The sequence below is a fragment of the Mustelus asterias genome, chromosome 14 (assembly GCF_964213995.1).
Source record: "Mustelus asterias chromosome 14, sMusAst1.hap1.1, whole genome shotgun sequence".
NCBI classification, from domain to species: domain Eukaryota; kingdom Metazoa; phylum Chordata; class Chondrichthyes; order Carcharhiniformes; family Triakidae; genus Mustelus; species Mustelus asterias.
In genome coordinates, this window is record NC_135814.1 from 87,338,932 (window position 1) to 87,360,868 (window position 21,937).

Here is a 21,937-nt window from a genome sequence, read left to right on the forward strand (position 1 = left end):
AAGGAAGGATTTTGTACATTATGATTAAAATTAGAAAATAACAATTGTAACCTTGATAGCTTCATGGTAATTGTACCATCTGATCTTCACTGAGCTGCACAAACTAGGCAGGTCCCAGCTTGGTGTGAGGTTGGCATGAAGTTTTCTGCAATTGTTCTCAGTGTTTCCAGAGTTTGGGATCCCACAGTTGGTTGTTCCTCGCAGAAAAATGCTGAACTTGGGCATAGGACGAGGACATTGATTGGGTTCATAAGGGTGGCACAATGGCACAGTAGTTAGCACTGCCATCTCACAGCGTCATGGACCCAGATTCGATTCGATCCTTGGGTCACTGTCTGTGTGGAACAAAGAACAAAGAACAGTACAGCACAGGAAACAGGCCCTTCGGCCCTCCAAGCCTGTGCCGCTCCTTGGTCCAACTAGACCAATCGTTTGTATCCCTCCATTCCCAGGCTGCTCATGTGACTATCCAGGTAAGTCTTAAACGATGCCAGCGTGTCTGCCTCCACCACCCTACTTGGCAGCGCATTCCAGGCCCCCACCACTCTCTGTGTAAAAAACGTCCCTCTGATATCTGAGTTATACCTCGCCCCTCTCACCTTGAGCCTGTGACCCCTCGTGATCGTCACCTCCGACCTGGGAAAAAGCTTCCCACTGTTCACCCTATCTATACCCTTCATAATTTTGTACACCTCTATTAGATCTCCCCTCATTCCCCATCTTTCCAGGGAGAACAAGCCCAGTTTACCCAATCTCTCCTCATAGCTAAGACCATACCAGGCAACATCCTGGTAAACCTTCCCTGCACTCTCTCTGAAGCCTCCATGTCCTTCTGGTAGTGCGACGACCAGAACTGGACGCAGTACTCCAAATGTGGCCTAACCAGCGTTCTATACAGCTGCAACATCAGACTCCAGCTTTTATACTCTATACCCCATCCTATAAAGGCAAGCATACCATATGCCTTCTTTACCACCTTCTCCACCTGTGCTGCCACCTTCAAGGATTTGTGGACTTGCACACCTAGGTCCCTCTGTGTTTCTATACTCTTGATGGCTCTGCCATTTATTGTATAACTCCCCCCTACATTAGTTCTTCCAAAATGTATCACTTCGCATTTATCCGGATTAAATTCCATCTGCCATCTCTCTGCCCAATTTTCCAGCCTATCTATATCCTGCTGTATTGTCCGACAATGTTCATCGCTATCCGCAAGTCCAGCCATCTTTGTGTCATCCGCAAACTTGCTGATAACACCAGTTACACCTTCTTCCAAATCATTTATATATATCACAAATAGCAGAGGTCCCAGTACAGAGCCCTGCGGAACACCACTGGTCACAGACCTCCAGCCGGAAAAAGACCCTTCTCCTGTGGCCAAGCCAGTTTTCTACCCATCTAGCCACCTCTCCTTGTAACCCATGAGCCTTAACCTTCTTAACCAACCTGCCATGAGGGACTTTGTCAAATGCCTTACTGAAATCCATATAGACGACATCCACGGCCCTTCCTTCGTCAACCGTTTTTGTCACTTCCTCAAAAAACTGCACCAAATTTGTAAGGCACGACCTCCCTCTTACACTAATGAGATTGTTCCGTTCTAAATGCGCATACATCCTGTCTCTAAGAATCCTCTCCAACAACTTCCCTACCACGGGCGTCAAGCTCACGGGCCTATAATTACCCGGGTTATCCCTGCTACCCTTCTTAAATAACGGTACCACATTCGCTATCCTCCAATCTTCCGGGACCTCACCTGCGTCCATTGAAGAGGCAAAGATTTCCGTCAGAGACCCAGCAATTACATCTCTTGTCTCCCTGAGCAGTCTAGGATAGATGCCATCAGGTCCTGGGGATTTGTCAGTTTTAATGTTACCTAAAAAACCTAACACTTCCTCCCTTGTAATGGAGATTCTCTCTAACGGGTCAACACCTCCCTCTGAGACACTCCCAGTCATCAAGTCTCTCCTTTGTGAATACCGATGCAAAGTATTCATTTAGGATCTCCCCTATTCCCTTGGGTTCTAAGCATAATTCCCTTCCTTTGTCCCTGAGAGGTCCGACTTTTTCCCTGACAACTCTTTTGTTCCTAACATATGAATAAAATGCCTTCGGGTTCTCCTTAATCCTGTCTGTCAAGAACATTTTGTGACCTCTTTTTGCCCTTCTAACTCCCCGTTTGAGTTCTTTCCTACTCTCTCTGTATTCCTCCAGAGCTCCATCTGTTTTCAGTTGCCTGGACCTAATGTACGCCTCTCTTTTCTTTTTGATCAGATCCTCAATTTCCCTGGTTATCCACGGCTCTCGAATCCTACCTTTCTTATCCTTCCTTTTTACAGGCACATGCTTGTCCTGCAGCCTTATCAACTGTTCCTTAAAAGACTCCCACATGCCAGACGTGGACTTACCCCTGAACAGCCTCTCCCAATCAACGGCCACCAATTCCTGCCTAATCTGGCTATAGTTAGCCTTCCCCCAATTTAGCACTCTACTCTTAGGACAACACTCGTCCTTGTCCATTACTATCCTAAAGTTAACAGAGTTGTGGTCATTATTTGCCACATGTTCCCCTACCGAAACTTTGACGGCCTGACCGGGCTCATTTCCCAGAACTAGATCCAGTATAGCCCCCTCTCTAGTTGGGCTATCTACATACTGTTCCAAAGAACCTTCCAGTACGCATTTTGCAAATTCCTCCCCGTCCAGACCCCCAGCCCTAAGCACTTTCCAGTCTATACCAGGGAAATTGAAGTCTCCCACTACAACAACCCTATTTTTTCTGCACATATCCAGAATCTCCTGACATATCCGTTCCTCCACTTCCCGTGGGCTGTTGGGTGGCCTGTAGTATACCCCCAGCATAGTGATTGCACCTTTCCTGTTTCCCACAGTGACTCATTACATGACCCCTCTAAATTGTCCACCCTCTGCACCGCTCTAATATGCTCCTTAACTAATACCGCTACTCCCCCACCTTTTTTAGCCCCTCCTCTGTCTCGCCTAAAACACTTATACCCCGGAATATTCAGCTGCCAGTCCTGTCCTTCTTTTAACCATGTCTCTGTCACTGCAACCACATCCAAATTCCGCGTAAGCATTAAGGCCCTAAATTCGTCTGTTTTACCCGTTACGCTCCTCGCATTGAAGCAGATGCACTCCAGACCTCCAGGCCCACTCAGGTCATCCTGCTCCAGAATGCTCTTCTTCTTATCTAGCCTTGCCCTGGCCCCCAGCTCGACCCCAGCCTCAGTACTTACTGACCTACTGTTTTGATCCCCACCCCCCTGCCACACTAGTTTAAACCCTGCCGACACACTCTAGCAAAACTCCCAGCCAGGATATTTGTGCCCTTCCAGTTAAGGTGTAACCCATCCTTTCCGTACAGGTGCCATACTCTCATGAAGACTTCCCAATGATCTATGAATTTGAAACCCTCCCTGTTGCACCAGTCCTTTAGCCACGTGTTCAATTGTAGAATCTCCCTGTTCCTGGCCTCACTAGCACTAGGCACCGGGAGCAGTCCAGAGATTGCTACCCGAGAGGCCTTATTTTTTAGCCTAGCACCCATCTCCCTGAATTGCTCTTGTATGACCCCCTTGCTCTTTCTACCTACGTCATTTTCACCAATGTGTACAATTACATAAGAACAAAGAACAAAGAACAATACAGCACAGGAACAGGCCCTTCGGCCCTCCAAGCCCGCGCCGCTCCCTGGTCCAAACTAGACCATTCTTTTGTATCCCTCCATTCCCACTCCGTTCATATGGCTGTCTAGATAAGTCTTAAACATTCCCAGTGTGTCCGCCTCCACCACCTTGCCTGGCAGCGCATTCCAGGCCCCCACCACCCTCTGTGTAAAATATGTCCATCTGATATCTGTGTTAAACCTCCCCCCCTTCACCTTGAACCTATGACCCCTCGTGAACGTCACCACCGACCTGGGGAAAAGCTTCCCACCGTTCACCCTATCTATGCCTTTCATAATTTTATACACCTCTATTAAGTCTCCCCTCATCCTCCGTCTTTCCAGGGAGAACAACCCCAGTTTACCCAATCTCTCCTCATAACTAAGCCCCTCCATACCAGGTAACATCCTGGTAAACCTCCTCTGTACTCTCTCCAAAGCCTCCACGTCCTTCTGGTAGTGTGGCGACCAGAACTGGACGCAGTATTCCAGATGCGGCCGAACCAACATTCTATACATCTGCAACATCAGACCCCAACTTTTATACTCTATGCCCCGTCCTATAAAGGCAAGCATGCCATATGCCTTCTTCACCACCTTCTCCACCTGTGACGTCACTTTCAAGGATCTGTGGACTTGCACACCCAGGTCCCTCTGCGTATCTACACCCTTTATGGTTCTGCCATTTATCATATAGCTCCTCCCTACATTATTTCTACCAAAATGCATCACTTTGCATTTATCAGGATTGAACTCCATCTGCCATTTCTTTGCCCAAATTTCCAGCCTATCTGTATCCTTCTGTAGCTTCTGACAATGCTCCTCACTATCTGCAAGTCCTGCCAATTTTGTGTCGTCCGCAAACTTACTGATCACCCCAGTTACACCTTCTTCCAGATCATTTATATAAATCACAAACAGCAGAGGTCCCAATACAGAGCCCTGCGGAACACCACTAGTCACAGGCCTCCAGCCGGAAAAAGACCCTTCCACTACCACCCTCTGTCTTCTGTGACCAAGCCAGTTCTCCACCCATCTAGCCACCTCCCCCTTTATCCCATGAGATCCAACCTTTTTCACCAGCCTACCATGAGGGACTTTGTCAAACGCTTTACTAAAGTCCATATAGACGACATCCACGGCCCTTCCCTCGTCAACCATTCTGGTCACTTCTTCAAAAAACTCCACCAGGTTAGTGAGGCATGACCTCCCTCTCACAAAACCATGCTGACTATCGTTAATGAGTTTATTCCTTTCTAAATGCGCATACATCCTATCTCTAAGAATCTTCTCCAACAACTTCCCCACCACGGACGTCAAGCTCACCGGCCTATAATTACCCAGGTTATCCTTCCTACCCTTCTTAAATAACGGGACCACATTAGCTATCCTCCAATCCTCTGGGACCTCACCTGCGTCCAGTGACGAGACAAAGATTTGCGTCAGAGGCCCAGCGATTTCATCTCTCGTCTCCCTGAGCAGCCTTGGATACATTCCATCAGGCCCTGGGGATTTGTCAGTCTTTAAATTCTCTAACAAACCTAACACTTCCTCCTTTGTAATGGAGATTTTCTCCAACGGTTCAACACTCCCCTCCGAGACACACCCAGTCAACACATCCCTCTCCTTTGTGAATACCGACGCAAATATTCATTTAGGATCTCCCCTACTTCTTTGGGCTCCAAGCATAATTCCCCACTTTTGTCCCTGAGAGGTCCGATTTTTTCCCTGACAACCCTTTTGTTCCTAACGTATGAATAAAATGCCTTGGGATTCTCCTTAATCCTGCCTGCTAAGAACATTTCGTGACCCCTTTTTGCTCTTCTAATTCCCCGTTTGAGTTCTTTCCTACTTTCTTTGTACTCCTCCAGAGCTCCCTCCGTTTTTAGCTGCCTGGACCTACCATACGCCTCTCTTTTATTTTTGACCAGTCCCTCAATTTCCCTGGTTATCCACGGTTCTCGAATCCTACCCTTCCTATCCTTCTTTTTACCAGGCACATGCCTGTCCTGTAGCCCTAACAACTGTTCCTTAAAAGACTCCCACATGCCAGATGTGGATTTACCCTCAAACAGCCTCTCCCAATCAAGAGCTGCCAATTTCTGCCTAATCCCACTAAAGTTAGCCTTCCCCCAATCCAACACCTTACCCTTGGGAAACCACTCATCCTTTTCCATCACTATCCTAAAGCTAACAGAATTATGGTCACTATTTGCCACATGTTCCCCTACTGAAACTTTGAAGACCTGACCGGGCTCATTCCCCAGTACGAGGTCCAGTATAGCCCCCTCTCTAGTCGGGCTATCTACATATTGTTCCAAAGAACCCTCCTGTACGCATTTTACAAATTCCTCCCCATTCAGAGTCCCTGCTCTCAGCGATTTCCAGTCTATACCAAGGAAATTGAAGTCTCCCACTACAACAACCCTATTTTTCCTGCACCTATCCAGTATCTCCTGACATATCCGTTCTTCCACTTCCCTTGGGCTGTTGGGGGGCCTGTAGTACACCCCCAACATAGTGACTGCGCCCTTCCTGGTTCTAAGCTCCACCCAGAGTGACTCGTTACACGACCCCTCTGAATTGTCCTCCCTCTGCACCGCTGTTTCTGTTTGATTACCTTCCTTTTTTAATATGCTTCCTACCCTCTCGGAGACATCCAGTACCCTGGCACCAGGGAGGCAGACTACTATCCTGGAGTCTCGTTCGCGCCCGCAGAACCGCCTGTCCGTGCCTCTAACCATCGCATCCCCCACCACTATTTCTCTCCTAATCCCCTTCTTTCCCTTCTGGGCCTCTGAGCCTGTCTCTGTGCAGGCGATCTGGTCCTCGTGGCTTACCCCTGGAGGGTCATCCCCCTCCACAGAATCCAAAACAATATACCTATTTTGGAGGGCAACCACAGGGGATCCCTCCACTGACTGCTCACTCCCTTCCCCTCTCCCATCTGTTGACCAGCCCTTGCTATTATGGGAGACTGCCACTGGGGTACTTTCTGGTACATCACCCTTATGACTTTTACCCTTCCTAACTGTGACCCACTTGTCTTCCTTCTGAGGCCCTGGTGTGACTACCTGCTTATAACTTCTATCTATTATGTTCTCATTTTCCCTGACTAACCTGAGGTCATCGGGCCACAGCTCCAGCTCCCTTACACGGTCCCTCAGGAGTTGCAGTTCCATGCATCTGGCACAGACATGGACCTCCGGGAGGCAAGTCATCTCCAGGAACTCCCACATCCCACACCGAACGCAGCAAACTGGCCTCTCACTCATACCTGCCATTTCCTTTATAGTTTTGGAAAAATAACAACAACCTTCCTTGCCTCCGACTGTTTCGCCGAAGCCCTGTGAGCCAAAGCCCTTATAGCTCTCACTCTGGAGTTTGCACATTCTCCCCATTTCTGTGTGGGTTTCCTTTGGGTGCTCCGGTTTCCTCCCACTGTCCAAAGATGTACAGGTTATGTGGATTGGCCATGATAAATGACCCCTTAGTGTCAAGGCGATTAGCAGGGTAAATATATGGGACTACGGGGATAGGGTCTGGGTGGGATTGATGTTGGTGCAGAGTTGATGGGTCGAATGGCCTCCTTCTGCACTGTAGGATTTTATGATTCTATGTCTGCTGCCACCAACAGTTGCCTCACCATCAAGATTTACATATAGACACAACCAACTTAGTCAAGTGGCTAGAAGCCTGGGACTTCTAAAGGACTGAGCTCCCGCTAAAGTCAGCACCTTCAGGAGAGGTAGGAAAAGATGTGGACAATAACTGAGAGGAGAGGGCCACCTGCAGTAAGATTGGAGCATGAGAAATGACTGCTGAAAAGGTGAATTATCCTTGATGAGAACAACATTTGCCTGCTGCCAATGTTAATATTCCTTTAAACTGTTCAAATTCGCTGCTTTAATTTCAATTCTATCGACAAGATTTTAATTCTATTTTACTCATGAATAAATATATTGGAGCAGTACAGTGGCACAGTGGTTAGCACTGCGGCCTCACAGCACCAGGGACCCGGGTTCAATTCCAGACTCAGGTCACTGTCTGTGTGGAGTTTGCACATTCTCCCCATGTCTGTGTGGGTTTCTCCGGGTGCTCTGGCTTCCTCCCACACTCCAAAGATGTGCAGGTTAGGTTGATAAGCCATGTTAAATTGCCCCTTAGTGTCCCAGGTTAGATGGATTAGCGGGTAAATACTGGGGTTATGGGGATAGGACCTACGTGGCCATCAAGCATCTATCTATTCTAATCCCATTTTCCAGCACTTAGTCCGTAGCCTTGTATGCTATGTCATTTCAAGTGCTCATCTAAATGCTTCTTAAATGTTGTGAGGGTTCCTGCCTCCACCAGTCTTTCAGGCAATGAGTTCCAGATTCCCACCATCCTCTGGGTGAAAAGGCTTCTTCTCAAAATTCCCCTGAAATCTCCTTAAATCTACGCCTCCTGGTTATTGACTCTTCTACTCAGGGAAAAAGTTTCCTCCTATCCACACTATCTATGCCCCAAATAATTTTGTACCCCTCAATCAGGTTCCCCTTCAGCCTTCTCTGCTCTAAGGGAAACAACCCCAGCCTAACCAGCCTCTCTTCATAGCTGAAAGACTCCGGCCCAGGCAACATCCTGCTGAATCATCATTGTTTTCTTGATGAGTGCTTGACATGATGGTGTTAATAATGTCGGAGAAAAATGATTCCTACTGTTTCTTCAAGGAACGCTCATTTTAAATAATGTACAGAAACTCTGATCTCCAGACAGACCCATATGCACAAGCTAGCACTGACAGAATTGATCTTACCAATCGTACTCATCATTTCAAATGATTTCTTTCACAGTGGCATGTTGGAGGCTATAAAATGTTAATGTTATAATTCTCTTACTGACAAAATTTATACTGTTAATAAAAAAATGCCTGAACTGATGATGCATCCGGATATATTCGGTTCACCATTCTGAATTATTAGTGGCTTATCTGCTATGATTCTCTCTACCCTCTCCATATCATGAAGTTGCATACACTGATTGTCACATCTGTCACTATACTCATCATATTTAAGTTTATTTATTAGCGTTACAAGTAGGCTTACATTAACACTGCAATGAAGTCACTGTGAAAAGCCCCTAGTCGCCACACTCCGGCGCCTGTTCGGGTACACTGAGGGAGAATTTAGCATGGTCAATGCACCTAACCAGCACGTCTTTCGCACTGTGAGAGGAAACTGGAGCACCCAGAGGAAACCCACGCAGACACGGAGAGAACATGCAAGCACCACACAGACAGTGACCAAAGCTGGGAATCGAACCCGGGTCCCTGTGAGGTAGCAGTGCCTGTCACTGCGCCACTCATTGGATGGACAAGGGAGATTCGCAGGAACTATCGTTGCAAACCTTCCAGGACTGTTTGCAAAAATCCAAAGAGTCAATGTCCAAGAATCAAGCAACGGGGGAAGCTTCACAAGACAGAATTGTTTTTTTTTCTTCGAACACTTCCATTTTACTAGTTATCAAAGAATTGGAGATGGGGGGGTCAAAGGTAGTTTCACCACCCATTATGGCTAATCCAATTGGGTAACAAAGATCCAATTGGCATTGGAAAGGCAGTTTGCATGGAGGATGGGCCTATGGTGGGAGTGTGAGGATCGGGTAGTTCATATGGTGGAACCTTTAGCACAGAATGACCATACACATGGGACACTTCTTCTTGTAGCCTTGATTATTTGAGCATCGCCAAACCACTGCTTATTCCCTGATTTTACTACGACACAGGCTGCACCAAGCCTACCTCAGCCCGAATTGGGAACAAACCCTGTGCTGTTGATGTTATTCAGACCCACATGCCAGCTAGCTAGCCAACTGAGCTATCAGCCATATCACATAGGAGATCATTAATGCCTAAAATCATGAGGGCTATTCTCCCAACCCGCTGCACTGCTCTAGCAGCACACAGACCGAGAGACATCAGCGAGACATCTGTTTAGCGGGCTCGGCGCGGAGCTGCTTTAATATTTAGATCTGTATTTTAATCTTGAATTTAACACCAATCCTCCCCTAATCCCACACATATACCCATTCTCCCTGTATATTTGGTTTGGAATGGGGTGGATTGGCTGGAGATCTCTGCAGTGTGTTCAATACACTTTCCTCAGTTTGTTAATGTTAGAGAAAGGGTCGGTGGGACCGTCTGCGTCAGGATTCCTCTGACTTTCTTTCCAGTATTTTGGCAATTGGAGCTGTTTGTCTAGCTGTCTGCGCTGTGATTGGTCACTGCAGAATTCTTCAACAATCCACCGCTTCCAATTACTCACCACAATTCCACAGAGGTGAACTAATGGTATCGGTCAGGACAATTGCTGGAGAATCTTTTGTCTGACCTGCTGAGATTTTCCAGCATTTTCTGTTTTTGTTTCAGATTCCAGCATCCACAGTATTTTGCTGTCATCACCATTTACATTGCCTTTGTCTTTCTGTCTATGCCATTCCTATTAATTACAGCCCCCACTCCCACCCACATAGTATAAATCTTGTCCACTTTTCCTTCTCTTCAGCTCTGACGAAGAGTCATCCAGACTCAAAACATTGGCTCTATTCTCTCTCCACAGATGCTCAGACCTGCAGAGATTTTCCAGCGTTTCCTGTTTTTGCCTTTATCTGTAAAAGCTTCGTCTGCTTGTCTCTATTGAAACCGCCTCCCAACACAGTCAGTGCATGGGATGGGTTTCGATCCGTATTTCTCCGACCGTCCCTCCCAAGGACAGGGCAAGTGGAAATCTGCCATTGATGCTCTTCAGCCCACCCCAGAGGCAGCAAACAACATTCCCACTTGATAACACAATCCAGTGGAGCAAACTCGATGGGCCGAATGGCCTAATTCTGCTCCTATATCTTCTGGTTACATAAAGGAATCATCATAATGAGACCTTAGGTAAAACTTGTACCTTATTTCTCAGTAAATAAGTAAGTATGACATTCAGAACAAAAGCACAAGTTAACCCCAGTGCCACACCACTTGAGAAATCAGCTTTGAATGAAAATAGACAACAGCACCAAACGCACCTGACTAGACCATCTTGTTCAGTAGCAAAAATACATGACAAGAAACTATTCCCTAAATTCAATCACCATCCCTTGTTCTCTTTTGTCCTGGCTTAATGCAATTTAAATCAGCGACCTAAACATCTGAATGAGATGCAATTCCTCAAGGTTTTCCATTAATAAGGCTTTTGTCCTACCATACAAGACTCTGTTTGTGCAGTTTTTTTTTCAATGAAATTGGATACTGACTGTGGATTACTAAGCCAGGTTGTGTGATGGGCTAAACCTCTGCTTAACTCAGAATAATTGCGAGGAATTTCTATTGCTAGCTTCTTGCAGTAACTAAAAACCTGGTCACTGTCTCAACACAACTTCTTTTTACTAATTGCTTGCCTTGACCTTTCAACGGGTAAGATCTCCAGGTCATACACTCTGCTGACTAACTAAGACATGTCTCCCAAAAAACACTAAGGGCGGGATTCTCCCAAAAAATGTCTAGGTATCATAATGGCGAGAATAATGGAGTGATTCACGTCGGTCTCTCAGGCGCGCCACACTGCAATCCTTTCATCTGGTTTACACGCATGGGTAAAATATATTGCGATCACGCTTGGAGCAGGCTCATCAAAAACATGGGACAGTCAAACAAATTTGTGACACCAGGTAGTCGGCTCATGCAGACGCTGTTTTGGCTTTGCAATTGAACTTAGTTGATACAAGGGAAACCTTATCAGACATAGACGCATCTAAAATTCACATGTGAAAGCTGAAGCAAAATCCTTAGTAGAAAAGTTTGAAAAGTACGATTCTGCTGTTTTACTGTTTTGTGGAACTATTTGCTTCAAACAATTAACGCTGTCAGCAAATCGCTGCAAAATGTTGATGCAACTTTACTGTGTGCTTCCCAATGTTACTCTCAGGTACCGGTTTTGTCATGGAAGTTCGGAATGACTATATCTCAGTGGAAGCAGAGGCACTAGCATTAACAAAAATGACAGGTCTCTCTGATGCTGAGAAGTCTGTGCGAAGTTTGCACATTCTCCTCGTGTCTGCGTGGGTTTCCTCAGGGTGCTCCGGTTTCCTCCCACAGTCCAAAGATGTGCGGGTTAGGTTGATTGGCCATGCTAAAATTGCCCCTTAGTGTCCTGAGATGCATAGTTTAGAGGGATTAGCGGGTAAATATGTAGAGATATGGGGTTAGGGCCTGGGTGGGATTGTGGTCGGTGCAGACTCGATGGGCCAAATGGCCTCTTTCTGCACTGTAGGGTTTCTATGATTTCTATGATTTCTATGAAGTGTACAAGACACAGGAAATTATTTTTCGATGAAACTAGAATCAATGAAATCACTTTAAAAGGGAAAAAGAAGTTCATCATTGGGACTGTCAATGTTATTTGTGACACAATAATGATGCAGTTGGGTTTCCTCATTTATTTACTTAATAATGTCACAAGTAAGCTTACATTAACACCGCAATGACATTACTGTGAAAATCCCCTAGTCGCCACTCTCTGGTGCCTGTTCAGGTACACTGAGGGAGGATTTAGCATGGCCAATGCACCTAACCAGCACATCTTTCGGACTGTGGAAGGAAACCAGAGCACCTGGAGGAAACCCACGCAGACACAGAGAGAATGTGCAGATTCCGCACAGACAGTGACCCAAGCTGGGAATTGAACCCAGGTCCCTGGCGCTGTGGGGCAGCAGTGCTAACCACTGTGCCACAGTGCTATGTAGAGTTAAGTACCTGTATCATAGTTCATTACAACATTAACAGAACATATTGTTGAGAAACATGCAGTGAGTACAGATTTATAATGTAGTGGTATCCGTAACCATGTGAGGGTGGCTCACTCCGCTGTGTAAGTTTAACCCCTGCTCCAAACGTTTGGACACTGGTGATGTTTAATCATCATTTTTCCCCTTGTGTTTCAAATGAAGAGCTGAATTAGCTGAATGGTGACTCGATTCCTCAGCTTCTCTCTGTTTCTTATACAAAAGTGTACCATGTAAAGCACAGTGCCTGGGGTTCCAAGCTCATGCTTTGATGCATGTTGACTTGGGAAGAGCATGCGAAGTGATGCATTTTGGATAAATGCGAAGTGATGCATTTTGGTGGGAATAATGTAAGGAGGAGCTACACGATAAATGGAAGAACCATAAAGGGTGTAGAGACGCAGAGGGACCTGGGTGTGCAAGTCCACAGATCTTTGAAGGTGACGTCACAGGTGGAGAAGGTGGTGAAGAAGGCATATGGCATGCTTGCCTTTATAGGACGGGGCATAGAGTATAAAAGTTGGGGTCTGATGTTGCAGATGTATAGAACGTTGGTTCGGCCGCATTTGGAATACTGCGTCCAGTTCTGGTCGCCACACTACCAGAAGGACGTGGAGGCTTTGGAGAGAGTACAGAGGAGGTTTACCAGGATGTTGCCTGGTATGGAGGGGCTTGGTTATGAGGAGAGATTGGGGAAACTGGGGTTGTTCTCCTTGGAAAGACGGAGGATGAGGGGAGACTTAATAGAGGTGTATAAAATTATGAAAGGCATAGATAGGGTGAACGGTGGGAAGCTTTTCCCCGGGTCGGTGGTGACGTTCACGAGGGGTCATAGGTTCAAGGTGAAGGGGGGGAGGTTTAACACAGATATCAGAAGGACATATTTCACACAGAGGGTCGTGGGGGCCTGGAATGTGTTGCCGGGCAAGGTGGTGGAGGCGGACACACTGGGAACGTTTAAGACTTATCTAGACAGCTATATGAACGGAGTGGGAATGGAGGGATACAAAAGAGTGGTCTAGTTTGGACCAGGGAGCGGCGCGAGCTAATTGTTCCTTGTTTCTCGTGGAAGTGGAAATGACTAGGGTTGGGAAGCATTTTCCGATCAGGGCCATTGTGATCTCCTGGACTCGTTTCGATCGCCTCAGGGGGTCGGAGAGGAATTTCCCAGATTTTTTTTTCCCCATATTGGCCCTGGGGTTTTTCACTCTGGGTTTTCGCCTCTCCCTGGAGATCACATGGTCTGGAATGGGGGGGTGGGGGTGAGTTAATAGGTTGTAATGAACAAAGCATCGTAGCTGTGGGGGACAGCTCGGTGGATAGGATATTGGTATGTAGATAGGCTGGAAAATTGGGCGGGGATCCTGGATTCAGGATTCAATCCTGGACCGGGGAGCGGCGCGGGCTTGGAGGGCCGAAGGGCCTGTTCCTGTGCTGTATTGTTCTTTGTTCTTTGTTCTTTGTTCAGTGCAGCTAACGATTCAATCTTAAACTGAACTGATATGAATTGAATTCATGTTTTCTGTGTGTGGGCACATTTGAAATGGAAGGAGTGATTACAATAAATAAGGTTGCTGTTATGTTTACAAGAGTACATATTTTATATTGAATCAGCTAATTAAACTAACTAGGCTACTCATAGACTAGCTATATCAGAAAGATCACTGGTTATTTTAATAGCTACTGATTCCTAAACGCCCAAACAAATGCATAAAATGTTTGCACATAATTAGATTTCAAGAATCTAGAAGCCTAGAATTCGATTGTGCAAAGCACTACCTTTCCATTCTTGGATCAAGCACATAATGCCAGTGCAGTCAGTCAATCTAATCATTTTATTGTCAACTGTTATTTTTTTGGTGAGATTTAATTATTAAATAAATAATGACATGGATTGTGAGACACAGACTAGCAAATTCCAGTTTTGTGTGGGATTTGCAGAAATCATAGAATCCCTACAGTGCAGAAGAGGCCATTTGACCCATCGAGTCTGCACCAACTCTCTAACAGAATATCTTACCCAGGCCGTATTCTCCACCCTATCCCTGTAAACCCACGCATAGCCCATGGCCAATCCACCTAACCTACACATCTTTGGACTGTGGGAGGTAACCGCAGCATCCAGAGGAAACCCATGCAGACACGGGGAGAATGTGCAAACTCCACACACTGACCCGAGGCTGGAATTGAACCCGGGTCCCTGGTGCCGTGAGGCAGCAGTGCTAACCACTCTGCCACCGTGCCATTGAATAATCCTGCCAGATTATTTATTGGCAAATAATTTCTATGAAAGGAAGGAAAGAAAGTAAAAAGTGAGGCTCAGGGATAAATAGCTTAAGGATGTCACCGATACTAGAATACTTTATGATGTGATAGTTACTAGCATTTCATTTGCGAATGATTCCTGATCCAACCAGAATGATAACTGTTGAAAGTATTTAATCAGTGTGGGATTGACTGAAACACCAAGCTAATCTCAATGCGTCCCATACCTCAATTGGCAAAGACATTGCACAATATTGCACTAAATTAGTCCACCAATGCCCCAGAGCTTAGTGGTGGGCAAACCAACCTCAACTGGGGCAGTAGGAGAGGTTCTTCAACTCACAGCACCAGGAACACAGGTTCAATTCCGGCCTTGGGTCACTGTCTGTGTGGAGTTTGCACATTCTCCTCGTGTCCGTGTGGGTTTCCTCTGGGTGCTCCGGTTTCCTCCCACAGTCCAAAGATATGCAGGTTAGGTTCATTGGCCATGCTAAATTGGCCCTTAGTGTCCCAAGATGTGTGGGTTAGGGGGATTAATAGGGTAAATACATGAGGTTACGGGGATAGGGCCTGGGTAAGATGCTCCATTGGAGGGTTGATGCCGACCGGATGGGCTGAATGCCCTCCTTATGCAATGTAGGTATTCTACGTAGGGATTCTATGACCTCAATGACCACAGAGCTTTAGAAAGGGGTGGGAAATCTGCACCTCAAGTCTTACTTATTTAGCTTTAAAAATGACACCCATTGATGCCTTTCGCTCTTTGGGTAAGAATGAATCTCCCTCTTACTTTCAAGTCAAAAATTGTAGGTTCAAGTCCATTTAGAATTTGAGTGCACGATCTAGATTGATAATTCAGTATAGTACTGCACTGACAAAAAGGCTGCTAAACCCATGGTCTTTTCCCATCTTCATACTCAAGTAATAGCTCAAATGAATCACGTTATTTGAACTGCAAGTAGCTTTGCAGATCGAATACTCCATCCCTTAGTCTACACCATTAAAACAGATTCATTGGTTATTATTTAATTTGTGGGGATTAACTAAAACTTACATCTGTAGTGTCTAATTTCTCCCGGCAAACATTAAATATTCATCCTTAAGTGCATGTCAAACAGAACATACTCTCCCACTCCGGACATCTGGACATTGCTCTGAATAAAATTAGCTCCCTAGAATTTAGCAATAAATTCAATGACTTCTCCCAGAATTGCTTATGAAAACACTTACAACAAAAAATAAACACTTGCACCCTAAGGAAAGTGGTGCGATATGCGAACATACCGATCTGCCTGATTAAAACTCATTCAATTGTCTACGGTAGTATTTTGGATTAACAGTTTGGAGCAACATCGCTTCTCGGCCTTTTGGCTAAGATCAAGTGTAGTATGGATTGGATGCTGCACTTGGTTGAGGTCATTAGGTTACATTGAAGCTTCTTATGTTTCATATGAAGCAATTTTTAAAAGCGGCATCTCGGCCTTTTGGCTAAGATGCAAATGAGCTCAAGCCTTGGAGGAGGAAACCTCCCCCTCCTCCAATCAGCTTGGCTCATGTAGATCAGGCCCAGGACAGGGCAATTTGGTCGCTTGCCCTGTCTTGTCAGCCTGGATCGGAAATGTCTCAACTTGTTGAGACTCTGAATTGGATTTGATTTGATTGAATTGGAAAAGTACAAAAAAAATCAGTTTGGAGCAACATGTTTGGTTCTGACCACCCACCCTAGTAAAGCTATTGTACTTAGAACACTCCTTCAATTTGCTGAAATGATTTTCCCAAGCTATTCCCCTGCATCCCAAGACAAAACATATCCATCAGTCTTAAAACATTGCATATATACAGCATGTGCTGTTTTAATTGACAGACTTTGGCACGAGACCATAATTGCTGCAAAATCTGTATTCCACTTGGATCAAATTTGGTGAAACTGCACAACACATCGGAACTCACTCGGTGGGAAATGCACAGACTTAAAGCGAAGCAAGCGTTGGAAACTTAAAATGAACAACTTTACATGAAAGCAACTAATCAAGAATAAGCTGCAGGCAAAAGGCTTTTGAAACAATCAAATCACTCAAAATGTTAGTTTGAGCGGTCATCCTGAAATTTCTCCCAGATAAAACATCAGTAAAAGTTTCACTTCTTAAAATAAGAAATGTAGAAAGAAAGCAATCAAAAAATAAAGTTTCCTGAATTTTTTAAATTTTTAATAAGAGATTTATTTTATAGTGTAAAGTTGTCAAAAAGCATTTTCTCAGTAAAACCCCATTCCTTGGTGAGAGATTTTGTCCATCCTTTACAAGCCCACTGTAACATGTGCAGCTGCTTTTTAGGCCCCCGGTGGTTGTTTTTAAGATATCTCGGCCGGGAATCTCCCGTCCCGCCTGCCATGGGAATTGTAGCGGGCGGGGGACGGACCATGCAAAGGTCCATTGACCTCAGGCGGGATTCTCCAGTTTTGAGGAGAGCATGGCCGGACAATCATGCCCCTCTCCGGTGCTTTTTCCTCGCTGGCATAACTGCTATGATAGTAACAGCATCTGCTTTCAGTGTTCCCATTGTAACTGCTGTACTTAATCCTCACCAATATCTGAAAACACATACCAACAGACTCGAGAACAGCTTCTTTTCTGCTGTCATTCCTGTCTACTTCTCCAGGGAATGGTCCTATCATATAGAAACATAGAATCCCTACAGTGCAGAAAGAGGCCATTCGGCCCATCAAGCTTGCAACAATCCCGCCCAGGCCCAATCCCCATAACTCCATCTATTTATGCTGCTAATCTCCCTGACACTAAGGGAGATTTAGCATGGCCAATCCACCTAACCCGCACATATTTGGATTGTGGGAGGAAACTGGAGCACCCGGAGGAATCCCACGCAGACAAGGGGAGGACATGCAAACTCCACAAAGACAGTTACCCGAGGTCAGAATTGAACCCGGGTCCCTGGTGCTGTGAGGCAGCAGTGCTAACCACTGTGCCATCGTGCCGCCCTTTAAGCTGATCTTTCTCTATACCCTATCTGTAACTGCTACATTATATTCTGTACCTTATCCTTTTCCTTCTCCCCTATGTACTTTATGAACAGTATGTTTTGCCTGTATAGCACGCAAGAAACAATACTTTGCATTGTATTCCAATACATGTGACAATAATGAATCAAGTCAAATCCAATCAAAAACTTCCCCAAACTTCCCACCGGTCAGTTTTGTGAACTTTTGTGTTCTCCTCCACGGTGTCTCCAAACTCTCGGATTCCCAATGATGTCTGATCCCAAGATGTCCTGCAACACTGCAAGCTTTTATGTCCCACCCAGAATGTTGCCGAATCCTGAGTTCTGTTATCCCTGTATACTGGCGGAGTTGCCACGTTCGGAGGCTATACCTCCTCTACTTACAGACCTCAGTCTCTAGTCTCCCGCCCAATCCTATCAGTGATTCCAGAATACGGGAACAGACTAGCTACAATACCTGGTTCTGTGTCCATGGAGAAAGATTACAGTGGCACCAAGAGGGTGAAATGATTCCTGTTGATATCTTTTTAATTCGGCATGCTTTTCTTTCAGCTAAATTTGGGTGTAAGGAATTCCACCCCACTTACTCCATCGAAGCATTAGAATCAAACAATTCCAAATTCATTCATGGGATGTGGGCGTCACTGGCTGGGCCAACATTTATTGCCCATCCCTGAGGGCATTTAAGAGTCAACCACATTGCTCTGAATCTGGAGTCACATGTAGGCCAGACCAGGTAAGGATGGCAGATTTCCTTCCCTAAAGGACATTAGTGAACCAGATAGGTTTTTACAACAATCAACAATGGTTTTATGATCACTATTAGACTTTTAATTCCATATTTTTAATAAGTTGAATTCAAATTCACCATCTGCCATGCTGGGGTTTGAACCCAGGTCCCCAGAGCATTAATCTGGGTCGCTGACTAGTCCAGCTAGTACCACTACACCATCGCCTCCCCTGATCTACAGCTCTGCTGGCCTGCCCAATGTGACTCTTCATTTCTACTCTGCACTCCAGCATGCAGGATCTGAATCAGCACCAATTAGAATGTACTTTAGCAACTCTCATTTGTAGCATCATTTCCATTTGTAACTGTTCAAATTCACCAGTTAGGTAGAACTTTAAACCAGGGTCAAGGCATAAACAGATCTCTCATTCCAGTGATTAAGGCAAATAACATGTTTGTCCTTTGCGCTTTTTGCAAATTAATAGAATTTTATTTACAAAGAACAAAACAAAGAACAAAGAAATGTACAGCGCAGGAACAGGCCCTTCGGCCCTCCAAGCCCGTGCCCATCCTGATGCCCTAACTAAACTAAAGAAAAAAACCTTCTGCTCTTACTCGGTCCATATCCCTTTATTCCCTCCCTGTTCATGTACCCATCCAGATGCCTCGTAAATGTTGCTAATGTGCCTCATTCCACCATCTGCTCTGGTAGTGTGTTCCAGGCATCCCCCCAATCTCTGCATGAAAAACCTCCCCCGCACGTCTCCCTTAAACTTTCCCCCTCTCTCCTTGAAACTGTGCCCTTTTGTAATTGACGCTCCCACCCTGGGAAAAAGCCTCTGACTATCCACCTTGCCTATGCCTCTCATAACTTTGTAGAGCGCTAACAGATCTCCCCTCAGCCTCCGTCTTTGCAGTGAAAACAATCCCAGTTTATTCCACCTCTCCTCACAGCCAACGTCCTCGAGACTGGGCAACATCCTGGTGAACTTACTTTGCACTCTCTGCAAAGCTTCCACGTCCTTCTGGTAGTGTGGCAACCAGAAATGCGGCCTAAGGTTTTACATAGTATAACGTGATTTTCCAACTCTTGTACCCAGTGCCCCGGCAGATGAAGGCAAGCATGCTATATGCTTTCTTAATCACCTTGGCCACCTGTGTAGCCATTTTAAACTAATAGAAACTAGTTGAAAAGACACTTAACCATTAAATTGATTGTAAATGTCGTTATTGCAAACCTGGTTGAAGCAATTGAGGCACAATAAAAAACTCTTTTTAACTCCGATAACCAACACAGCTCATCCTGAAATTCAGACGTTCCATTACATACGTGTGCTCACTCAGATCTTGTGAATGCTGTTTCTGCAGCTGTGGGATCCATTGTTAACGCTGGTAAGAGCAGTAAATCCACCAGAAAATCCAAGTAAAGAAGGGTAGCAACAGCACAATAGGCTCATAGTAGCGGTCATTGTTGGGTAACTGTTGACGGAGCTGTGCTAATGATGAAAGGAGTGCATTAAGGACTTTGAAGTCGAGCCTTTCACTAGGTCACTTGTGTATCACAATGTTGACGTACTCAAATTTCCTATTCTAAACTCTTCCTGTAAAGCCAGAGGAAGAAAAAAGACTTTCAGCCTGCTGAACAAGGCACCTATAATAGCGCAGATATAATCATCAGATCTCAAAGTTACAAGGATAATGGCTGAATACTAATACTTCAGTGCAGTCACACACTCCCTCCTGTGGCAGCATTTCTCCAAAAGTTGCTCAGCAAGAAAATATGCCAATAGAAAAGTGAGGAAAGTCACCCACGAGGAACTCACAAGCACACATTAAACGTATCTGTTTAGGGTGGGCTTAGTGAATTTCCATCTTTTGGTTAAAACAGGTAATTTGATGCAATTGATTCCAATTGTTTGTTTTCTGTATGTATTCTAATTGTTGTGATACCTCAAATTGTTCTAGATAGGGGGTGAATATTCCTGTTCCATTCGCCATGGGAATCGTAGCAGGCAAGGGGTGGACCCTGGAAAGGTCCGTTGATCTCAGGCAGGATTCTCCAGTTTCGGAGCGAGCATGGCCGGAAAATCCACCCAGAGTCAACGCTTGAGACTTGAGAATAAATGGTTGTTTTGGCCAAGACAGAACTCACACCATTTGTAACTCATTCAGTCCAAGTAGAAACCAACATGTCAGGAGAGAAATGTATTGAAGTGTTAAGATATTAGAAGTCCAGCCCTTTTCCCAGGCATTCAGCCTGGAGGTAAATATCCTGTGGGTTAGTGAAGTTGTGATGATACTGTGCCTTTGTCATGTTTCCGCGCAGATTTTTTTAACAGTCTGTTTTCATTGTACTGCTGGATCTGTATCCAGCAACTCTGTATTGTTACTGCAGCAGCGTAACTACTCCTAATGACTGGAATGTTTGTTTTAATTTGTATAAATGCTGTTCTATTGTTTTTGGTGCCTTTCCCTGGGGTTTTGCAGAGTGACCTTATACACTTCAGAAATTCAACAAACTAATTTCCTATACATGAAACCTAAATGAACAGGATGCAGTTTGTTAGTGAAATGTATCTAATTCCTACTGTTGTGGGAAATGTACCACTGAGTCAGGCTTGAAGGTTTCAAGAATACAGTTTTATTTTAACGAAGTTTCGTGGAGAAAAGGCACTAACAAGCAGCAAACCTTCTCTCAATGAGACAATAGGAGCGGTCCATCTTTATACCCTTTACACAATAGATGGACCGGACATCTAGCCATTATCACATCATTGTAATCAAGTAGGTGATCGATCGTTAACACATCGTTATAGACAAATACAGACAGATACAGACATGTTAACATTGCATTGTTTCATAGGATGGGTACATTTTCCCTATCAATTACTTTAGTTTCGGCCTATTCATACAGTAATTTACAGTAATTGGTTTTCCTGCATTTATGTATTCCCGATCCCACCTGTAACTAATCTCTTTACCCAACCCTATTGTCCTTATCCTAAAGAGTGCCTCAAGCCCTGGCTGGCTTCCTGCAGGAACTGATTCCTGCATGTTTAACTTTAAATAGCTGTCTGTCCTTTATGTTTTAATCTCAAGTGGCTGTCTGTACTAAAAGTCAGTGCGTGTTTAATGTCTCTTTCCCAGGTGACTGTTTATGTGCCAGGCAGTCATTTTTTAAAGTGTACTCATCTGTATATTCTTCCCCACTTCAGTCCCCACTTCTGGTCGGATTATGACTTTAATAATCCCTAGACCAACAATTTTATATGTATAATTCTTTGTTCTTCTTCTTTCCTTCTTCGTTTCTTCAGACGTCTTCGGGGATCTTCATCAGGGGTTCTTCTTCAATGGATACACTGGCTCCTGGCACAATTCTTGTCACCATCACCTTGCAACAGACTTTAGGCATCCAACAATTAGACAACAGACAA

General features: G+C 45.1%; 1 pseudogene; it reads left to right on the plus strand.

The window, feature by feature from the left end:
- The first annotated feature begins 16,109 nt into the window (after positions 1-16,109).
- Positions 16,110-16,273, plus strand: LOC144504145 (U2 spliceosomal RNA; annotated as a pseudogene).
- Positions 16,274-21,937: the final 5,664 nt, after the last annotated feature.